Below are 21,830 nucleotides of genomic sequence, written 5' to 3' on the forward strand. Positions count from 1 at the left end.
GCCCACTCCTACATTCCTTTTATATCTATCACTTCACTGAATGCCAAAGAAATCTCAGTGTACTTGGCATGAAGGCTGCACTTCCTATATTTATGCTCCCACTAATGTATGCTCCATTTTAGTCCTTACCAGCTTAAAATCATCCATGAGGAAAGACGGCATATAGTGCAAAACAGTTCATGCAACTGTTTTACTAATACGAAATACTGTTCACCCACACTGCCTTTGCATCAGCATCTTTCTTCTGGATTTTCTGTTTAAATATACCTCAGAAATTAACATAGAAGGATCCATGGTAATTTTCTTAAATGAATAGTATACAGTTCTACTAGGATTGTTGCTCCTATTCAAACTTTCACTACCTCCAGAAAACAAATCAGTACTTTTTAATTGTACTACCTTAACTTTGCTGGCAGAAACACATTTGATTCTTCAAGACAGATGAAAATGAAGTGCTCTCTCTCCAGGCAAGAATTCCTTCTATCTGGCACACTAACACTTCATCCTTTTTAATTATTCCACAGGTGGTTGCCTTGGAAACTGCCAAGTAGCTCTTGGATTTGAGGGATCTAGCATGAGAAAGTAGCAAGCCTTTGTAGCCACGGCATTCGGATCCACGCTGGCTGCAGCAGCAGGGTAACAGAACGGTCGTGAAAACCCAAAGGAGACGGTTAAAATTAACAGAGATGAATTCTACTGCTCAATTCTTCAAAAATAAAATACAATGAATGTTGATAGCCCCTTAGCAGTGGATACAAACTAGGCTTCAGAGAAACACTGCTTATGCAGCTTTCCAGCACAGCACTGAATTTCACCTTCAAGAGGACAGCACTAAAATGTTGATGCCGAAGGAGCTCACAAGTTCAGCTTTCAAGATCAAGCAATATGAGATTTTCCTTAGCTTCAATAGAGAACTTCCTAAGTGTCTGGTCAAACTGCCTGAAATTCAGTGCTATTGTTTTTCTTTGAATAAAAATAGAGTAACTATAAATAGCTCTCATCACGAATGCTGAATCACTGTATTTTGTATCATGCAGCAAATTGCTTCTAATTTCATTTAGCCTTTAAAGCTAGGAAAGTTTTGTTTGCTTAAAACACAATTTAAAGCCTAGCAAAGCATCTGATTCTGCATTCATGCAGCTTGTCTAAAAGTACAGAAAATTTTCCTTTCTCTCTACGATTTTTCATTATTTCAAGATCTGACCATTTGCACTTTAAAAAAAACAAACCAACAAAACTCAAAATCAACAAAGAGCCCCCTGTGCCCTCCCGCAAAAAAAAAAAAAAACCACACCAGCAAACCAAATCAGATCGAGAAGATCTATTAATATATCCAAGCTAACCATGATTTCTGAAGACATCACCTATATGTAAGCATTTATTTGCGGTATTAACAAATTGCCTGGCAGGACCTCAAGTAAGACAGTACCATGGAGGTGGATTTGCCTGCACCCTTCCATAATGAGACACGCAAAAGCCACAAGAATACATTTGTTAATTCTAGAGCTGAGTTTTACTAGGACGAACTACAGTAAATATATATCTATTTCACAGAAAAAAAAATTACAGTGAAGTAACAGAAGTGACAGGGCTGATGAACAAATCTCCTCAGTGCCCACTCTGTCCTTCCAGGACAGGTCCTCTCCCTCTGGCTTGCTCTCCGCCTAGCAACTCAGTACGTTTCTGTCTTGTAGAAACCACATAGTCTGCTTTGGTTCCAAGGGAAAAATCCTGCTTATGTGCCTATCCCTACCCACTTCGGAGTCCTCCCTCCTTTACCGCTCCCAGTCCTTCCTTCTAGCACTCTGCTCCTGACAGACACTTCCAAAGTCATAGCAAAACTCAGAACCACTTAAAACTCATCTTTCAACTTACTGAATCACCACCAAGTTGTACTGCCGCCTCCCCTCTTTCTTGCCTTCTTGAGTCACTTGCTTCATTGATAATTAGACTAGGAAACAATTTTCCTTCTCTCCCTCATCCAATCCCACCAAGGACAAAGCATGTTTAAGTAGTCCTACACAGGTTGCCTCCTTCCTGGCAGGTTCCATAGTTTCTCCTTGCTTCCTCCTGTACATTCCTTTCAACCACATAACTCACCCCTTTATGAGTAAGGTTTCTGTAAGATGAACTGACAGGAACAAGCGTTTTCTTTCCCTAATTTCCCCGTAGTTCCAGAAGTGAAACCTGTTTAATCCTTTCAAGCTGCAATTTAAGATGAACATGAGTTCTCTCAACTCTCTTGTCCCATCAGCCCAGGGTACACTTGTCATCTACCTCCAACCTCTGGGAGAGACAACCTGCCTCCCTTTCAGTCCATCAGGTTTCATTGGGTTTGAAACTCTATAGGGATTCTCCCTGCAGAAGGAACATGCCAAAACACAGTAGAGTATTAAGAATATTTTCTGTATTATAAGAAACTATAATACATTATAAGAATATTTCCTCTTCACAGTTACAGATATAATCTCCTATACGTCCTGTTAATGCAGAAGAAACCCCTTCTCCCTCCCAGTTCTCCTGAGTGACTCTGACAGACTGAGTATCCAAAGTCTCAAAATGACCCTTTTATCACAAATGGCTATGTTTCTTCAGAGGAAAGGTAGATTCTTCTTCCCTACCTCAGGTATCCTGAAACTACTCAAGCACATCTCACTCTGTATTTATGATCTCATTTTGTGGCTTCTCATAAGGCAGACAGAACTACTTAAACACTGTGAGCTGGCATTGTAGATCATCTCTCATTGTTCCAGACCAGATCTGGTCCATGACCAGTTCCCCAGTGCTAGTCTTTTTAACCCACTGAGATGTTCCCAAAAACAGGGCATCCAGTTCTCAACAGCCACTAATGCCTCCCACTTGTATCTGCCTTATTTTCAGAGCAGTTTCATCCTGAGATTATTTCAGGAGTTGTGTTGCAAGGCTTATTCTACCTTGATTTAAATCCCACACCCTTGTAAAGACATCTCTCTGTAAGTTGACTTCTACAGTCTTCACCTGTAGTAGGTTATGGAGCTACCCTATCTTTTCCCCATCCTCATCCTATAGCAAGTAAGTTCAAACGTTGTAAGAGATCTTCCTAGTTTTTTTCTTTGTTATGTATTTTGGAAACCTTTATAAGATGTATTTATGCTAAACATACTCATTGTAACACTTAATCTTCAGACATTCTGTTTCTATGAGCAACCCCACCTGAGCAGTGGCTTGTCTTTGCCATGTTCTTCCTGCTCAAGCTTCTTAATCCCACTTCAGACTCTGCCTATCTAGTGATCTGACTTGGTTCTTGGGCTCCTGGACTGCCTACCTGTTCCCTACAGATAAAAGTCACACACCAGAGACATGAGATGAATCTGATGCCTGACTTCTATTTCTTTTAGGATCTGTAACATCCATCCCTCACAGGTGCTACAAAGACACCTGGATCAACAAGGAGCTTCACTAGCTGAGGTTTTGGGCAACCCTTTGAAGGAATAGAGGTCACACTCTGCCACTCTTTTCTAGACTTGAGGGAATGTTTCTGTGCTGCTGTCTCTTCAAAATATAAATAAAATAAAATCTTCTGCCACAATCTTCAGGGAATAAACGTCTTTGCTCACTTACAGCTTCAGCCCCCAAGCCCAGGGCTGCCTTCAGATTCACATCTTGTCTCTAATTCCACTGTTACAAGATCTGGAATCACCAAGCACTTGGACGAGCTGCCTGCACTCTTCTTCAGAAGGAGCACCATCAGATCACCAAAAACCACTGTAAATTCCAGAGCTGGGTGTCTTAGAGACTGTTTCCTATTCTAATGCTGTAATGTATTTAGAAAAAGACTTAAAACATGGAACTCTTGAACAGTAAACTAAAAGCAAGATGAATAAAAGACTTTTAAGTAACCCCCCTTGTCCACTGTGGGTTTTTTTGTTTGTTTGTTTTTTGGTGTTTTTTTTTTTGTTGTTTTGGTTTGTTTTTTGTTTTGTTTTGTTTTTTTTTTTTTTTCCAGGCTTGTTCTCAATCCATAAACAACTTAGTTTTGCATAATTCCTATGCATCCCTGAGGGAAAGTCTTTGGTTTTGTGTTTGAGCATTTAGTGAGGCTGTTTGTTTTCTCCTCCCCAGTCTCCACTCCTGAGCAGGCTCCTTTCTGACCAGTCTCTTCCCCATCTTCTGAAAAGCTGCCCCCCAGAAATAAACTCAGATACTCTCAGGGAATGCAAAATCTCCCTCCTGCCAGAGACCTGCACCTGAAGGAGACTAGAGCAACCAGGACAGCGCAAAAGGGAACTTTCTTCCCACTGTAGTCAGCAAAGATGTAAGAAATTCAACAGCCATTCATGTTGCATCCTACATGGGGTTTTCAAAAAGGAACAAGGAAAGTCAGACTGCCAAAACCTTAACTAACAAGATCTGAGTTCTTAAATCACTTTTTCCTCTGTGAAAATTCCTGTTTAGTGTACGTCAGTAAGGTACGTTCAAGCTATGACCATGCTTCTTAGTCCAAAGTTTTTTTGCTCTGTTCTTTGTTTCACCCACAGCTGAATTAATAGATTTGTAAAATTTAATGACTATTATTTTTAAATTGTTTCTCTAGCCACAATTTCTTTTCTCTTAAAAAGTCTTCAAAATTTGCTATGCATAAAACTGATACACAGCCACAACCACGTTTCTTAGTGAACTAGAGAGCTGATGTTTTCTTGATAATTGTACTTTTAGCATCTAAAGGAGGCAAACAAACAGCTTTTACCAAGTACGAGGATTCCTTTTAATTTAATGTTTTGAATGTTTTTAAAGTACCTATATTACAGATCATATATACAATAGCAGAGAGGCACTGCAGTGAGAGTAAGACTCACTGCCCTCTTGAGAAAATAAAGTCTCCTACTGACTCCAAAGGCAGCTGAGTAAGGTTCCAGAAGCAATTCAACATTTATGATTCTTTCTAAAAAGAAAAGTTTATTTCACCACTGTTTAATGATTTTCCCTTCTTATATCCTTTATTTTCCACCTGAAAATAAGTCAAATGGTATTTTAGCAAGAGGTGTCAAACATGGATACCTTTTCTGAGAAAGCTTCTCAATAATTTTGTATGTTTTATTATTTGAAATATAGTAAGGGGAAAATAGCAGCAATCTTCTGAAAACTTTTACAGCTAGCACGAACCCCATCTTCTCACACAGCAAGACAAGACCCTACATTGTAAAAAAAATTATTTCTTCTTTACTGTGGTGTTTTTTTAAGGTTTACTTGCAAGTGTGTGGTAAATCGAAAGGCATCTTTCTCTTAAATTATTTTCAAGTGCAAACATTTGAATCAGACTGAAAAGCCTTCTTTAAACTATTCCACCTCCAGTGAAGTTCATCACAACTTTGCTCTTTCACAGCTTTTCTGGGCTAATACATACCTGCACAATGAATACTAAAACAGAAGATGAAAAAGAACAGAAAAGACTCCCTTTTCAGTCTTCAGTAAAAACCTAAAGTGAAAGTTTTAAATGAGAAATATGGGAATTTCCTCTATAAAATCACAGGTGGACAGAAAATTTTCAACAAAGCAACTTTCTCCACAGATTCACCAAAGAAATTATACAAAATAGATGTAAAAAGAACAATCTGGATGTAAGACACTTTGCCTGGGACAGGACTGCTCAAGAACACACTGCAACCAGCAACCGTATGAAGGGAAATGAGAAGCTGGGTAACAAAGCTGGGAGGCTCAGTCCAGCAGAAATGGAGACAACTGAAGGGGTGCAGCAATAGAACATCTCTAGGACAACTACGGCTGGGCAGCTCTGAAAAGCTTCGTTTAAGATAGCCCAAAAATCGGATGGTCACTTTAAAGACATTTGAGTTGAATGTACAGCAGCAATTGGTCAGATGTCAAGTGAAGTCGTTTCCTCACTCGCTGCCTAAGTGGTGGCAACAGCTTTGATGAACTGGGTTGTTAGGAGCTCCTAAGCAAATATGGAAGGATGAAGGAGAGAGTCCTCTTGCAAAACAGGCCTCTAAACTGTGTTTACCAGTTCCCATGTATAAAATGAAATCTGTACCAGCTAGAACCTGAAGATGAATTCTCGACGAAATAATACACAACCAGATTATCCAAAACCAAATCCATCTCAGAAGAAGAGGGTAGACTTTTTAGTCTTAAGTAAATGTCGGGTTTGCATTGTGCTGCCAGAAGGGACATGGAATCAGCACGTTGAAGAGTAAGAAATAATGACTATTTACTTCATCTTTTCAGCACTGTTACCTAAACAATACTGGAATCTTTTGGAAAAAAAAATACAGCACAATTTTATATAACAACTTCCACTGTGGTAAGTCACTGGTAAACTTAAATGAAAACAACAAAAAAATTTACTTTGACAGCACTGCAAAATCAGTCAACACTTTCAGCAGTATCTGGAAGAGATTTTTTTTTTTTTTTTTTTTTCCCTTATACAGAGAACAACATCAGTATGTGATACCCCAGAAGACTGGTACATATTCTGACTTTCTACTTCACAGCTACACATGCACGCACAGGGACAAACTTCACAGTGTTCTGTGGTGACAATGTAGGTTTGAAGCCAATCCCTTGCCCAAACTGGATAATCTTGTCTTGCTGGGCTTGACTTGTCCCTGGGACCTCGCTCTTCAGAGCTCCATCTCTTTCCTTCTGTATCTCAGAAAACTGCACCTCTCCTCAGACTACAGAGGAAGCATAGACAACTAGCATTATGTACATCTCTCAATCTCAGATTTGTAAAGGTTGATGATGCTTTCCTCTTTTTAAGAGGCACGATATAGCATTCAAACCTTGAGAGCTGGCACAAGAATTTCCTACCAAATGCTCTCATAAACATTCAGTAGAGAGAAAAAGCACATTTTATTTGCCATGAAGTTGACCTGGTTTAGTATTAGATACTGTTCAACAGCTAGGTCTTAGGACATCCCATTATCTAATAAATATCGATTTGTGTCTTTGAGTTTATTTTTTGAAAAAGTGTTTTTTTTAAACACAGTCCTCACATACTGGCAATTTCTACCTTCAACCTGCCAACAATGAGACTAATTTGCTTGGTATAAGCCCTCTACTGTAACAGTCCAAAGCCTTTTTCCCTTGAGTATTAGTTGCCAATTACTACAACACAGATACTAAAAATTCATCAACGAAATGAATGTTAGTACCTTGACAAAAATTGCTTCTGAACAGCTTTTGCTATGTCAAATAACTGCATTTTTTATTTCAGTGTTCTGACGTACACCTGGTTGTGTAGTTGTGATATTAACACCATGAGGACTAACCCACAGACACGCTGCTGGTTGCAGAGCGACACAACTCACCATTAGAACACGATTATTTCTAGCAGAAAATGGCCAGGAACCAACAGCTGAAAGTAACTCTGCAGTTCCCCCACCTGCTGTTGGGACAGCCACCTTCACCCGTTTCTCATCCCCAACTGTTCCTTCCCGTCCATGTTCCACCTCCTCATTTGTAACAGCACCCTTCGCGCAGCTGTGCTATGAACTGGATCTTGGTACTGACCCTGGACAAATCTGATTTTGCTGTTGCTGCTGCTGGTTCTGCAGTGGGTTCACTGTACAGCTGAAGAAAGATCAGGCCAGGACCAGGGGCCAGTGCTCCAGTCACGCCAGCTGGCATCAAAGCAAGAACAAGCAACTGGGGGAAGCTGACTGCTTCTTTCAGCAGCTCTGCCAGTTTATGCCAGCTTAAAATTTCCATGAAACTATGGAAAACTAGAAACTAGACATATTCAAGTTAGAAATGCAGTAAAACACAACAAAAAAGAAGAAAGCACAAACTGTTTAACCAATAGAAGAAATTACTAAGAGAGATGTTGAAATCTTCATTTCTAAGTAACTTCAAAGTAAGACAGCCTGCCTTTCTGAAAAAGATTTTCAACAAATGCCTGTTAATTTTTCAGTCAAACATGATCTACTGAAATCAACACAGGGAGTAACAGTTACACGTAATGACCTGCAATACCCTAAACGTCAGACTAAATTATCTAACAGTTCCTTCTGCCTCGTATCTTTGAAATGTATATATATTTTAGTTCTCCCCCTGGTTCTGTCAGATCAGCATGCTTTAACAGTTGGAAGCAACAGAGTCAAATTTAATGATATCCCTGCTTGGAACACGTCCAGGGGTTGAATCCGATTTCTTCATGTAGAAACAAGACGCTCTAACATTTGATCTGGAATTCGTACCTCGTTAGAAGGGAAGCAGCAGAAGTCTCACTTGTTCCTGCTCCCAAGCTGGTGGTGAGGGAGAAGGAGCCATGCTGCGCTAGAACTGGTTACCGACCTCGTCAAAACTCTCAGCTGTGAACGTGGTGAATGATAATTTTGCCTGCCACAAGCAGCCAGCCTCAGTGAGTAGCAATCTTCACATTCAGAAGCACTAAGTAGGAGGGTCAAATTAGAAATCTTGGCTTTCAGCATCTTTCTTCATGCTTCAGTATGTTACGGGTGAAGGAAGATGCTTTCTCTCTGCCTCATAACTGTATAGTATTTCATCCTCTGCAAAAAAAAAAAAAAAAAATTCTATAAATTTACAAGACGTGTAGCACTTGGCAGCATTTCATAACTGCTGAGTGACTAAGATGAGCTCATTTAACACAATTTTGAAATAAATGTATTATTTTATATACCTAAGCCTATACATTTTGCAAGGCAATGAAAGAAGGAAGAGAAAGAGATGATGCAGTGCATGGCCTGAAGAGTGTGGCCTGCTGCCAGGGCCCACACATACTTATTCTCTCTTTTTCAGCCTCTGTCATATACACACACCCCCCCTGGAAAAAAACAATTCGCTCAGGGCAAGTAGGAGAATTTTTCTAGTGCTGCCAACTTCTGCCAACATTCTGTTTTCATTTTTAAATGAAGATTACGCTCATTTAACCACAAGACAGTTAACTTACTTAGCAACATCTGTCACAGGAGTAGAAATGGAACAAGCAGGTACAAGGCAGGGAATCGGGATTCTTTTAAATCCTTTCCTGCTTTCTGTGTGACCAGTGCCTTTCAGCAAAGTGCAATTAATCAACATCTCCAGCAAACTGCACTTTTAAATCCAACATGCAGAGACAGAATATGGATTGGAGAAGTGTGGTCAGGCAGTGGGGAGAACAGTCATCAATATACAGGATGTGAAAGAAGTGCTGGGAGATACAAGATCATCACTTATCACATCTAACTGGTGTTTCGCATTATATACCTTGAAAACCATTTGTAAGCACGTACTGTAAATGAAGACACCACACAAAAACATCTTAACCATGAGGAGTCTTTAAAGTCCTATTACACTTTCTACAAATTCACATCCTCAGTTGTAGGTTTGCTCTTTTAAGTGGCTCAGTTGTGGAACTTCAGACACAAGCTCCTCAGCAGAACGAGATGCATGTAGATTACACTGGAGGTAAACCAGTCCAGGATGAAAATCCAGTGCTACACAAGACTTCTTATCCTATTGTTTATATTGTTCAGTATCATCAACAAGGTTTCACAATGAATAAAAGCTTTTAGTGCCGTTTCTAATAAGCCAAAACAAGAAAAGACATTTCACTCTTTCAGAAAATGGACACCTGAAATTATCAACATCCAGGAAATGTACAGAAAATATTAAGAGACACCAGCAACCAAATATGACAGGAGTAATTTTTCTACTGTTTAGTTCCAACACTGATTGCCAGACAATTTAAGAACAAGATTGAGCTAGCTAGGGGACAAGTGGCAGTCTGCTCATGCAACAGGCAATTCAGCAACGGCTGATTTGTTAGGCTGAGAAACAGGACAAATTAAACCATTTTCAGCTTGGGCTGATTTGGTTATATCAACACAAGCTAAAACTAGCTTGGGAATCAAAGCAGAGTGCTGCAGCAGACATTGCTGTCGCTGCCGAGTAAGTGTATAAAAGAAGCCAGAGACATAAATCAACTTAAATCCAGTAGGGAACTATGTAGATACTAATCACATAGTTTATCCCTAAACATAAATAGACAAGTAAGAAATTTTGTATAAGGATGTATTTTTAAAAAAATCAAAACTTATTCTTCTGTTTTAAAAGCCAGACCAAGTTGTTCACTGTAAAAGGATTCCAGTTTGATCAATGCTGACAGGGTACTGATGATACTGGAATTCTGAACTGCATCCGTCCCTGCACTACCCTGTTTATGATCCAAGTAATGCAAAGGTCAAGAATGAATCTACCCAGAAAACAAAAGACAGCCACTCTTATGCATCAGAGTAATATGTTTACTCAATTAGTCATAAAGAAATTAATTTGTCCCTTTGAATGACTGAAAATACCTTAAATTACTTTTCTTCTCTTTGCTACACAATAATTACAGGCCTGAATCAGTTCCACAAGAGAAACTCACTCCTAACCACAACTGAGGCATGAGTATTACAAGATCCGCTTGTGGAAAAATATGGAATTACATTGCTTTAAATAAAACAGTGAAATTAGTGTTCTTAGAAGTAGCTGTAAGCTCACAGAAATTCACTAGTTAAAGTAAAAGCTATCAGCGTTTTTAAAAATTTCTATAGAAGATCTATGTAAAACCACCCGGAAAAAAAAAAAAAACAAAAAAAAAAAAAAAAAAACAAAAAAAAAAAACAACAAAACAACCCACAAAACAACACACCCTTGTGTAAGCACCAAAAGGAAGGGTACTCAACTATTACAGGCGTATTAAACTAACCCAATTTTCCTTTATATAAGCTGCCAAGAGAATGCTCTTTCTTTTCACCCTTTATGATTTACAGAAAAAATATCTTCAAAAACTGTCTCTGCTAGAATTGAGAGTCTGAAGCATGACCAGTAATTTACAATCAGCAAAGAACATTTTTTATCCCTGAAAATTTAGAGATAAAAATATTTTTAAATGGAAGTACGAAAATTTAAAAAAAAAAAAAAAAAAAAAAAAATCACAGTAGTCATGACAACCCCATTCCGTTTCCTTCTGCTCACCCGTGTCATCAATATGATACCTAAAATAATCCACAGTAATTAAACTATCGGCAAGAGACATCTACTTGTGCAGAAAATAATTCTACAAGATCCAAGACCAATAACCAAGGAGAAGTATCAGCGTGTGGCAGAGATGCACCATCCAGCGAAGAGGCACTTGCTTCTCAGGAAGAACTGAAGCAGACCCTTTGCACGAGTCCCACCACCAAACCAGCACTGCACTGCTTCCGCCGTGAAAAGACCTGAGGAATCTCACCTTGCACCGGAAAGCTGCACCAGCCCCTCCTCATCACCCACCAAAGGTCTTGTGAGTCCAGGGAGGCCCTCGCTGACTACAACCTGGCCAATGTTTTTTTTTCCAAATTACAAGGGAATGAGAGAAAATCCAGGAAACTACAGACCTGTTAGTCTAACTTCAGTTCCTGGAAAAATTATGGAAAGAATTATACTAGGTACTACTGAAAGGCATTTGAAGACCAGTGCAATCATCAGGCATAGTCAACATGGGTTCACGAAGGGAAACTTCCATAACTTCATATCCTTCTATGAGAAAGTCACCCGCTCCGTGGATGAAGGGGATGCAGTGGATGTAGTTTTTCTGGATTTTAGTATGACTTTTGATACTGTTCCTCACAGCATCCTTCTGGCCAAATTGTCCAGCTGTGGGATGAGCAGGTTCACGGTTTGGTAGGTGAAGGGCTGAGCTCACAGGCCTACATCTGGCTGGTGACTGGTCACCCGTGCTGTTCCTCAGGGCTTGACCTTAGGGTCAGTGCTGTACAATACATTTATCAATAATCTGGATGCAAGAGTTGAGTGCACCATTAGCAAGTTTGCTGACAATACAAAACAGAGACGTGCTGCTGACTCTCCTGAGGAACAACAGACTCATCCAGATCCCCCTGCAAGATTGAAGCGCTGGATTATGATTAATGGGATGAAATTTAACAAGACCGAACACCAGACTCTGCACCTAGAAGGGAGTAATGTCGTGCACAGGTATAAATTGGGAGAGGGGTGGTTGGAGAGCACCAACAGAAAGGGATCTGGGGGAGCTGGGGAAAGCTGGCTCAGTGTGAGTCAGCAGCGTGCCCTGGCAGCCGAGAGGGCAAACTGTGTCTTGGGGTGCCTCAAACACAGCATGACCAGCCCAGCAAGAGGTGATCACCCCGCTGCGTTCAGCACTGGCATGGCCTCACCTCGAGCACCGTGTGCAGCTCTGGGCCCCAAACATTTAAGAGATGTGAAGGTCCTTGAATGTGTCCAGAGGAGGTCAACAAAGCTGGCGACAGGGCAGGAAGGAATGTGCTGCGAGGAGCAGCTGAGGACTCTGCATTTGTCTCGTTTGGAGAAAACAAGACTGATGGGCAACCTCCTAGCTCTCTGCAGCTTCCTGAGGAGGGGGAGTGAGGAGGGAGGTGCTGAGCTCCTCTCCTGGGGATCCAGTGATAGGATGCGTGGGAATAGTTCAGAGCTGTGCCAAGGGAGGTTTAGACTGGACATTAGGAAGCATTTCTTTACCGAGAGGATGGTCAATCACTGCAACAGGCTTCTCAGAGGGGTGGTCGATGCCCCAAGCCTGTCAGTGTTTAAGAGGCATTTGTACAACGCCCTTAACATGCTTTAACTTTCCGTCAGCCCTGAATTGGTCAGGCAGTTGGACCAGATGATCAATTGCAGGTCCCTTCCAACTGAAATAGTCTATTAAACGTTTACACCTAGGTGCAAGCACTAAGTGGGAGAGATCCTACCAAATCATTTCAGCAGGGCACTTAAGAGATTTTATAGGAGGGTTTAGACATGCACTAATTTCACCAGTATGACTAAATTGTAACTTTTTTCCCATTACCTCAACAGCAGGTGACATTTTCAGAGATGGCCAAGTCATCTGAGTATCTCAAAACACAGCCCTGTAATTCAGCTCTCTAATCAATCCATACCAGTATTTTAAAACTAGCAGTCAACTGCACTGCAGAGTTTGATTACAAGAACAGAATAAAACTCATCAAGATTATCTTTGGGATTTTAACAGCAGAGTGACCAAGGTAGCACTCTGATGTCTATTATCTATTTGGCATTTACAGTACAGACTGATTTTCATCTAGCCCAGAACATTCTGCTCAAACTGCTCAATTCATACAAACCAAGAAAGATTCCAGATCAACACGCATGTATAAAGTGCAGTATTCATAATTCTCCGTTCTGCATATATTGATTTCATTTGAGAAGACAAAAGAGCGTGTATTCTATAGGTTTCTGCAGAAAAACATCACAGCGCACCTGCATAAGCTCAGCTTTCTTACAGGGCACAGTAATCAAATCAAACAACGTTGGGATTGGAATTTACCTCTCTTGACTTCTGTAACAGAGGTGTCCACATCTACACCAGCTATCTAGGTAGCCACTGCAGGCAAAGGAAATTTAGTTAAAATAGTAGAGCCTTTAATATGGTTCCTTCCACTAAATCCAGTCTCTCTATGAGAAATTGAGGAATCACATCCTAAATTTCTTAAGGTAGCCTTCCAATAGACAGTAAGGAATCTAGAGTGGTCTGCTCAGATAGTCATTCACCTACACTGCTGCTCCTGAATGGATCAATCTTGTTGGCAACTGTAAGCTTCTCCAAGGCAAGCTCATGGCATGTTCTTGTCCAAAACATGAAAATCTAGGCAAAAGGAAGATTTGATTTGTACTTCTGGTATCAGAAATTATATATACAAGCCCAGAATTTTAGTTAAAGACACGCTGACCCCACGGTCATCAATCAAGGAAATGACTCTAATGACAATTACATTCTGCCCTCCTAGTCTGACCACAACCTCTCTCTGTTGAAAAGATGGTATTTCATCATTCCATGAGAAAATGAGCTATCACATCTGATATTATTTCCTGAAACTGTCTTTTGTACCTAACCAGGAAATAACAGATAGGCAAGAAACTTATGCAGAAGAAAGAAGCAATGAAATGCAAGTAGAAAAGTACAATTTCTCTTATGCACAATATACAGCAGTCTGCTGCATTTAATCTTTACATCCCTGACAACTCAGCAACCTACAACCAGTAAAATTGTACAGACAGTGTAATGGGATGTCAGGGGTTCAACACCAAGCTATTGCTGACCTCTCACATTAAAGGATAGGTGGGAGGAGAGGAGATCAGCCTAAAGTATTCTGAAATTATAAGGCTCGTCTTTATGAATAGGGAATTATATTCTAGACCACTCTAGTCCAAAATTTTACCTGCTTAGATAATTTTTTGACCTTTTTGTATTTTCTTCTTATAGTTAGGCTATGTTACCCATATAACACAATGTGCAAGATTAAATATTGTAAACATTTTAGTACTCATTATCAATTTCCAAAGATTTTAGATTTTATTCAGCTTTTTTTTAAAAAAACACCACACAAAAAAAAAAAAAACCAAAGCAGTGCTTTCTAGTCAAAAATCCCCAAATGTAAATCCACTCCAAAGTTTTCTTAATCAAACAAATATGAAAATTATGTATTACTGAATATTTGAAACATGAAAATACAGAAGAGATCCTGTGCTGTTTTAACATGCACCTCACTGACTTTGATCTGGTGTCAGCAAAGGGTTTGACTTCTTAAGTATGCACTATCAAGTCTGATCACCACACTCCCTTCAAAACTTCCTAGCTTGTCATTCCTGTTAGTGATTCAACTGCTTCTCAAGTATTCTGCAGAAGAGAAAAATACCTTGAACAATACCAGGAATGATATCCCTCCTTTCCTGTTTGGGTACATTTATGTCAGTCATCGTCATCTTCCTCTTCCAAGAAATTTCAAGACATCTTTTGAAATAAGGAGACATAATTCCATTAAAATTTATCAGTTCTGTAGTTAGAAGCAAGCTGTGCAAGCTTCACCTTTAGTGGCCAACAGCTCTGAGATAACTGATAATAAATGGAGTTTGAAAACTCTCTCTGTACATCAACTTGCACTGTTTTTGTTGGAAAAAACACTTGACCAACCTTCATGCACCAAATAGACTCCAGCCTCAATCTCTGCACATGCATTTATTCTATTTATTTCTAACCAAGCATTCTATTCTATTCACAATATACAGTGATGAGTTCTGTGGTCTTTCCTTCACTCTCTCTCTCTCTTTTCTCCCACTCTCTGTTTCAATTTAAAATTGAGGAAGATGTCAAGACTGTTATCAAGTTCAAGAAACTGATACCAGCTAATGCAAATTAACAGAAACAAATGAAGGCCCTGGAAATGGCTTCCGGAGATAATGACTGCCAAATGTCTACAAACACACTCAAGTACTTTTCCACTGTTTGTTTAAAAGCTGTTCAGATGTGTCACACGAATGTTTAGGAAAGCCTTCTTTAATCCCACGTTGACTGGACTACAGCATCTAACATTTCCCATAAGAAACTTAAAACCCAAGTATAAAACCACTCTTGTGCAACCCAGGGTGCTCTATACAACTTCTGTACCCTGGATCCCTATCAAAATTGAAGATCAGATTGATTCAGGTAAAGCTTGCATCCTAGGGCAGAACATTAATTTTTTTGCTCCAGCTCTCAGAACTATTTATGTAATTATGTAGACATGACAGACACTGTTTGGTGTTGAAATTGCTTTCCTGTTGTAACAAACCCTTTTGGTCAAAGCAAAAGATTATGTAATAACATTGAATACGACACAACATACAGTTAATTGTCATTCCCGAACTCATCCATTCTCCCAATACTGCTACCACTTGTGGCACTTAAAATTGGAAAATCCATTTCAAAACAAAAACCTTTCTTAGTTAAAAAGACTAAAGGGGGCAGGGGTAAGGGAGGGGGGGGAGATAAGAAAGGCTGTAATGTAAAGGAAAAAAAATCATCAACTACTGAGTACAGCAGTACGTAAACAGATTTACTTCTGGAAAACAGCTGAAATAATCTTTAATTAAGTGGTTTTTTATGATTGTAAAATAAACTGCAGGATTTCTGCTTTATCCTTAGAGTCTTTGAAAAAGATAATGAAGACTATTTCTTAGAAATGTTGTTAAAATTATGCAGAACTGGCTTCTTACTTTTAGGATTATATTAGCAAAAACTGTCAGTAAGAGAGAAGCTACATCAAATCCTAAACCACTTCACCATACCACGATCCGATCGCATTTGCCTTTATCACATAAATGATGCTAACTTCGGCAATTCACTGCTGCAAAGACAGTTTTCCGTCAGTGCTGACAGAGTTCTGTAGTTCTACACCAAGGCAAACAAGTACCAAATCTAACTGATTGCTTACTGAAATGACAGCATAAAAAACCTTATATTTGTGGAGACAAAGTCTGACACTGTCTTTTTTTGTTCTTTTTTTTTGGTCTTCTGATTAGAGAAGAATGAATGTTTCATCCTTGGTATGTTCTGAAAATAAACCTGCAACTATTCTGGAGAAGCATTCCAGTTTCAGCAACCAGCAGAGAAAAGCTGATAAATAACGACCTCCTATTTCAGCACATTTAAACTTCCTCAGCCCATGCCTCATTTCAGCCAAGAATCCTTCTCTCCAGTTCATATTATACAGTTCTGAAGCTGACGGAAGGCGGCTGCTTCATACTTGATTTGCTCTTTGTAACACCTCATAGGCTACAAAATGCAAGTCTAGCAAATCTGTTGTAATGGAGTCTAAATGCTGCAAAAATTAGAATTTCACGTATCACTACACTCCTAGTGGTAAACGCATACAGTATCCTAATATGCTACGCTACAAATACTAATACTCACAGTAGTACTGCCATCTGTACTGCTTCCTTTTGAAGTGTCTGCCCATCAGATGGTTGCCTGCTTTAACCTCCCCATCTTCTTCCATCTTCCCCTGCCCCAATCCTTCTTCCAGCTCTGTACCAGCTGTCAGTCTGTGAGTCTCACAGCTGAATTTATGAGACATTATTTAATTAGATTCTACTCACAAAACAAGATCTCTGTATTGATCTGTTTCAGCAGCTCTCTCAAAATCTGAATCATTATCTTAATGTGACACCTTGAATGACTTCCAAAGGACTCACTTTTAGTCAAAAGTTTAAAGTTTCTATATTGTAAAACAAAAAACTAAACTAAATAAATTTGTATAATTCAATGTAACGTAGCAAGCAATTTTCTAATTTAAAGGGTCTGAATAACCAAAAACTTACTTCACAACCAGCACAGCACTGCCTTGAGAACATAGCAAATATTCTGTGATACTATAATTCGGTGTTAATACTCTGATAGTACCACCAACCATTCTCTAGGATGAACAAGAGCTACGTTTCAGCAGTTAGCCATCCTGAGAGGAGCTCGGCTCACTCCATTAGTCCAGTGCAACTCCTCAGTACACAGCATTTAATACAAATTTTGGAAAAAAAAAAAGAAGGGGGGGGGGATAAAAAAAACATTTTGAACACTCCACAATTAAGTGTTGAAGTCTCATTCCCGTTCTCCCCCTTGAAGTAAAAAGGATGGCAGTCTTTTCTCTGGCTAATAATAGGGGGACTCATCTTTACCTTCTATGCTCAAAACTTTTCTAGATTATAACTAGATCACTTAAAAAAACAATGCAGCCCTCTAATGAGATAACAAGTAGTATTATACCGTGTTTCTGCTCATACTTCAATCATTGTTTAGAATATTTTATGCTATTTTGGGGATAAGTGATTAATATGTCTTTTTAAAAAATCATGAAGACAGACTAGGAAGTCTCAGTCACTAAAACTTCTGTAATGAAAGAACTTGAACTGCTTTGCTGAGTCAGGTCCTACTCCAGACTTCTAGAAAGTTCTGCAAAATACAGAAAAATCTCTGCAGAGGCCCTATCAGCAATGCGTCAGAAAAAAAAAAAAAAAAAAAAAAAAGGTTGCCTTGACAAACCTGTAATTCAATTCAAATTGTGAAGAATTAAATGACCCAGAGGGCTAAAGCCTGAAATCTGCAGAATGCTCAGTCTTGTCCCTAGAATCAGCACAGTTACTAGACCGACAGAGTCTGGAATCAGGCTGGGTCCTCGTTTTTCAACACCAAGGACCTCATGCAGAACACCAAGTTTCTGTTATAAAGCAGAGACTGATTCACATGAAAAATAATAATAAAGACAACTAAACTGAGAGAATACAAATGGATAGACTGGAACTATACTCTGCAAGAAAATTAAAAAACAGGTTTTGCTGTAAGGATGAAAGCAACGAAGTGAGTACCAGCAAATGTGTGAAAAATTAAACGTAGATAATGAGGGGAAGATGAACAAGTGTGTTGAAACACACAAGTTTCAATAAAGCAATTATGCAACAATTCCAGACCACAAGTTTTATCAAAGGGATATTCAGCGATTTGTTGTTCAGTCTAATGAAATGAAATTAGAAACAAGCTTCAATACCAAAGAAAATGTCTCCCAGTAAAATAAGTTTATGAATCTAGAGATATAAAGCTGTATGAATTTCACAGATAGTATTTTTGATTAAGGTATCATTCAATCTTCCCCAGATATACCAGGGCAAAACAATTACTAAGTTTTTTTAAAGTCACTTAAAATTGGATTGTGCTCTTTTTTATCATCTCCGGGATCGTTATTCGGGAGGGGTTAGATGATGAATTTTCACTTCTACACAACACAGCAACTCTTAGAGAAGTTGCAATGACTTTTGCACACTGGAAGCCTGTAAGATTGTATTCTATACAACAATAACACATCACACTTAATAATCTGTGTCTTAGTTTCTCTTTCTCTCCATCTGCTATTATTTTCATGCATCGTTCACTAACTTTAAATTTGAAATGATTTTTCATCTTCTCATGTCATTTTATTTAAAACATATGTTTCAGTTATCATCTTTGTCTGCATGTGTGATATCAATAATGATTTTATACAAGAAAGAGTCAGATTCTGAAATCTTTATTAGGTAGCAGCTTGCCTGAGCAACATGGGCAGTCTACAGATTATTTAAATCAATTAGACTAATTTCCATATTACTCAACCCAATACAGACACTGTATATCAGAATCTAAGTAAACATATATAGACAAATAAAAGAAAAGCTATTTTCAAACACCGTAAAAGATCACAAACAGATTAAACATGAATCAAGGTAACAGCAAATGCCACATCAAATCCCAGCCAGTGGTTCCTGCCCAGCAGAAGCCACCATAAACATTTCAGAAAAAGGTGTAAGAAATTCCTGCAACACAAAACTGTAAAATAAACGATTAAAGAAAGGGATTACTTCTATCTAAATGTCATCTATTACTGGCTACAGTACACCCTCGAGAATAAGGATTCTTCTGATTCACTGACAAAGTAATCACCGTGAAGTTTCCAAATGTTATCATACTCATTTTTAATCCATTACACAACTCTCTTTTTTAATTTCAAGTAAAATAAAGTATCTTAATTAAGACATTATTATATGGCAACCTTTCAACACATAATTTTCTAGTATTAAACCAGTTAATACAAAAAGGTAAACAATTAGTTCCTTAATATCATGGTCTATGTGTCCTCCTAGTGATAACTATCTGAAACTGCAGATAGTTATCTACTGTTAAAAAGCTCCTCTTCTTCGTTTTTACTTCATTTTATTTAGGGAAACTGTAGCTGCCAAGTCATATACTGCTCACCTTACTCACATAAATAAAAATCTTCACAAGCTCAACACTAGCTGTGCAGTTGGGAATATAATAAAGATGTAAAGATAACTAACTACTGTACACCAAACATAAAACCAATAAAGCAATTTAACGTTTAAGAAGAGCATACAAAGACTAAATAGCCTTTTGCAAAGTACTTCAAGTTTTAGGCTTTTAAGCGACATAAAAAACTAACAGATTCCAAAACAATTTTCAGTTAACTCTATATGCCAAAGTCTCACCCAAAGACAAGATGCTTTAAATATGAATCAACATGCAGTGTTTTGTCAGTGCAATAGTTACCCAGGAATCATAAACTTCAACCCTAATTCCATTTCTACAAAGCAGCTGTACTACGACTCTGTAGTCCAAAGGCTTTAGGTCACTTAATCTAAATCATTTTGTTTCACAGGTTACTGTATTTCATCTTCATGCTCGTTCAGAAGAACTCTATTTCTTTTTTTTTTTTTTTTTTTAACCTGTCAGGTGACTAGACTGTACACCAGACAAAGACATGGTAAAAACCAATTCAATTAGATATTCCCACATTATCTCAGTTGAACAATACCATGCTACAGGGAAATGCAAAAACCATCAGGGACTCTACCAGACTGAACTAAAAGGCAAGTCCACATGGACCTCAAATGCAACCATCAGTACAACTTTTCAGCCTAAGTAATTCCCTGAAGTACTGTCTTAATATCTACAATTCTTACTACCCTGCTAAAGGCAATGCAAGCTACTGTATTCTCCCCAAGACCTGTGATAAAAGGAAGTAACACAGAGAGCTGTGATTGTGTGTGTCATGTAGTGCCATGACAAGCTACCTTAGTTACCTCTAAACAAGAGGCTCAGATACCAGCGGCACAGTGTGCGATTTAACCCAGTATCTCCAGATTCTCAGAAGTGCACCACCAACATCAGCAAGTGAAGCATTATAGCAAAAAGTGCTACAAAGTTTAGGGTTTTTTCCCTCTGAAGTCCCAAAGCTGACAGCCCTTTAAACTGGTAACTTCTATCAGTTGTTAGTGTTTCAGAACTAACAGATCAAAGCACACACAGTTAAAACAAAATCACATGGTGATAGTCATGGCAACGCAGCAACTGATACTGGGACAAGTACATTAATGCCTCATAATTAAGACATATGAACTGAATGCACTATTGTAAAGTTAGAGCCTGAATCCAAACACAAGCACACTCCCACAGTTCCCAGTAACTTTAGTACGTAGTCTTTATTTTCAGACTTGTAAGAAGAGACAAATTTTTAAATAATAAACACCAGAAGAACACACTGACAAGGATTGTTGGTTCCACAGCCACAAGTTTGAAACTTGGACAAGAAAAATGAGAAGAAGAAAAAATACCAACTGAACATGGGCATCTCAATTAACTTTAAAACCTTTATTCTTCATATAGAGGTGATAAAAGCCACAAAGCTGAGGTGTGAACTGCAGTTTTTTAAATCTGCAAACTGATTGCTTTATGGGCAGAAGAGGTTTGAGACATGTAAGTGTTATAACAGACAAGCTATTGACAAATGCTGCTTATCAATAAAATGGAAATTTATAGGAATGTTGCCAACTATAGGTTGACAGGTAAGCAGGTCTTTCTGGAGACAGAATGACTTTGTAGCTATTATAAAACTGTCTGCAAATTTAAGGACTATCTGTATTTTTTGAAATTCCCCCTTGCAATTATTTCTGTGAAGTTGAGCAAGTTTCAATGTATCTTCCACAAACAAAACAATGTGATTTGAAATCAATGAGTATATTATTAACCCCAAATATTCATGTTTATCTTCAACCTTCAAATTGATACATGATGTTCTAACACTCATTTTCACAGCTGAAGCTCCATATCTTCATACACAGTAAAACTTGAACCATTTAAAAATCAAAGCACTCCTTTACAAAGTTGTGTTAGTTAGTCTTTACTCTGCTAGCCTAGGTATTAGCCTTAATTGGTATTTTAGCCAATTAATGTGAAGGAAAAACAAAACAAAACAAAACAAACTAAAAACATCATACACACATTTTAGGATTATACTATTATTAAAAAAAAAATAAAAAAAAAATACATCTTTCAGTTATTTCAGCACATCCAACCTGGTTAAAAAAAAACCAACCAACTAAACAAAAACAAAAGAAAAAAAAAAAAAAAAGAAACAAACCCACAAACACAAACAGATGTAACTCTTAACTACCTTAGAACTCTAATTTTTCCTTCAGATGTGCTCTTTGTCTCTCCT

The 21,830-nt window shown here is 38.4% G+C and overlaps 1 protein-coding gene across 1 annotated transcript in view; it reads right to left on the reverse strand.

The window, feature by feature from the left end:
• LOC104368568 (endonuclease domain-containing 1 protein) overlaps positions 1-21,830 on the reverse strand; it is a 176,523-nt gene that overhangs the window by 138,304 nt on the left and 16,389 nt on the right. The window contains exon 2 of the mRNA XM_042792580.1: positions 8,196-8,507. The gene's annotated coding sequence lies outside the window, so the exon portion shown is untranslated. The remainder of the gene's footprint in view (positions 1-8,195; positions 8,508-21,830) is intronic.

Source organism: Tyto alba, unplaced genomic scaffold (assembly GCF_018691265.1).
Source record: "Tyto alba isolate M040663 unplaced genomic scaffold, T.alba_DEE_v4.0 Super-Scaffold_2, whole genome shotgun sequence".
In the NCBI taxonomy this organism is placed as follows: domain Eukaryota; kingdom Metazoa; phylum Chordata; class Aves; order Strigiformes; family Tytonidae; genus Tyto; species Tyto alba.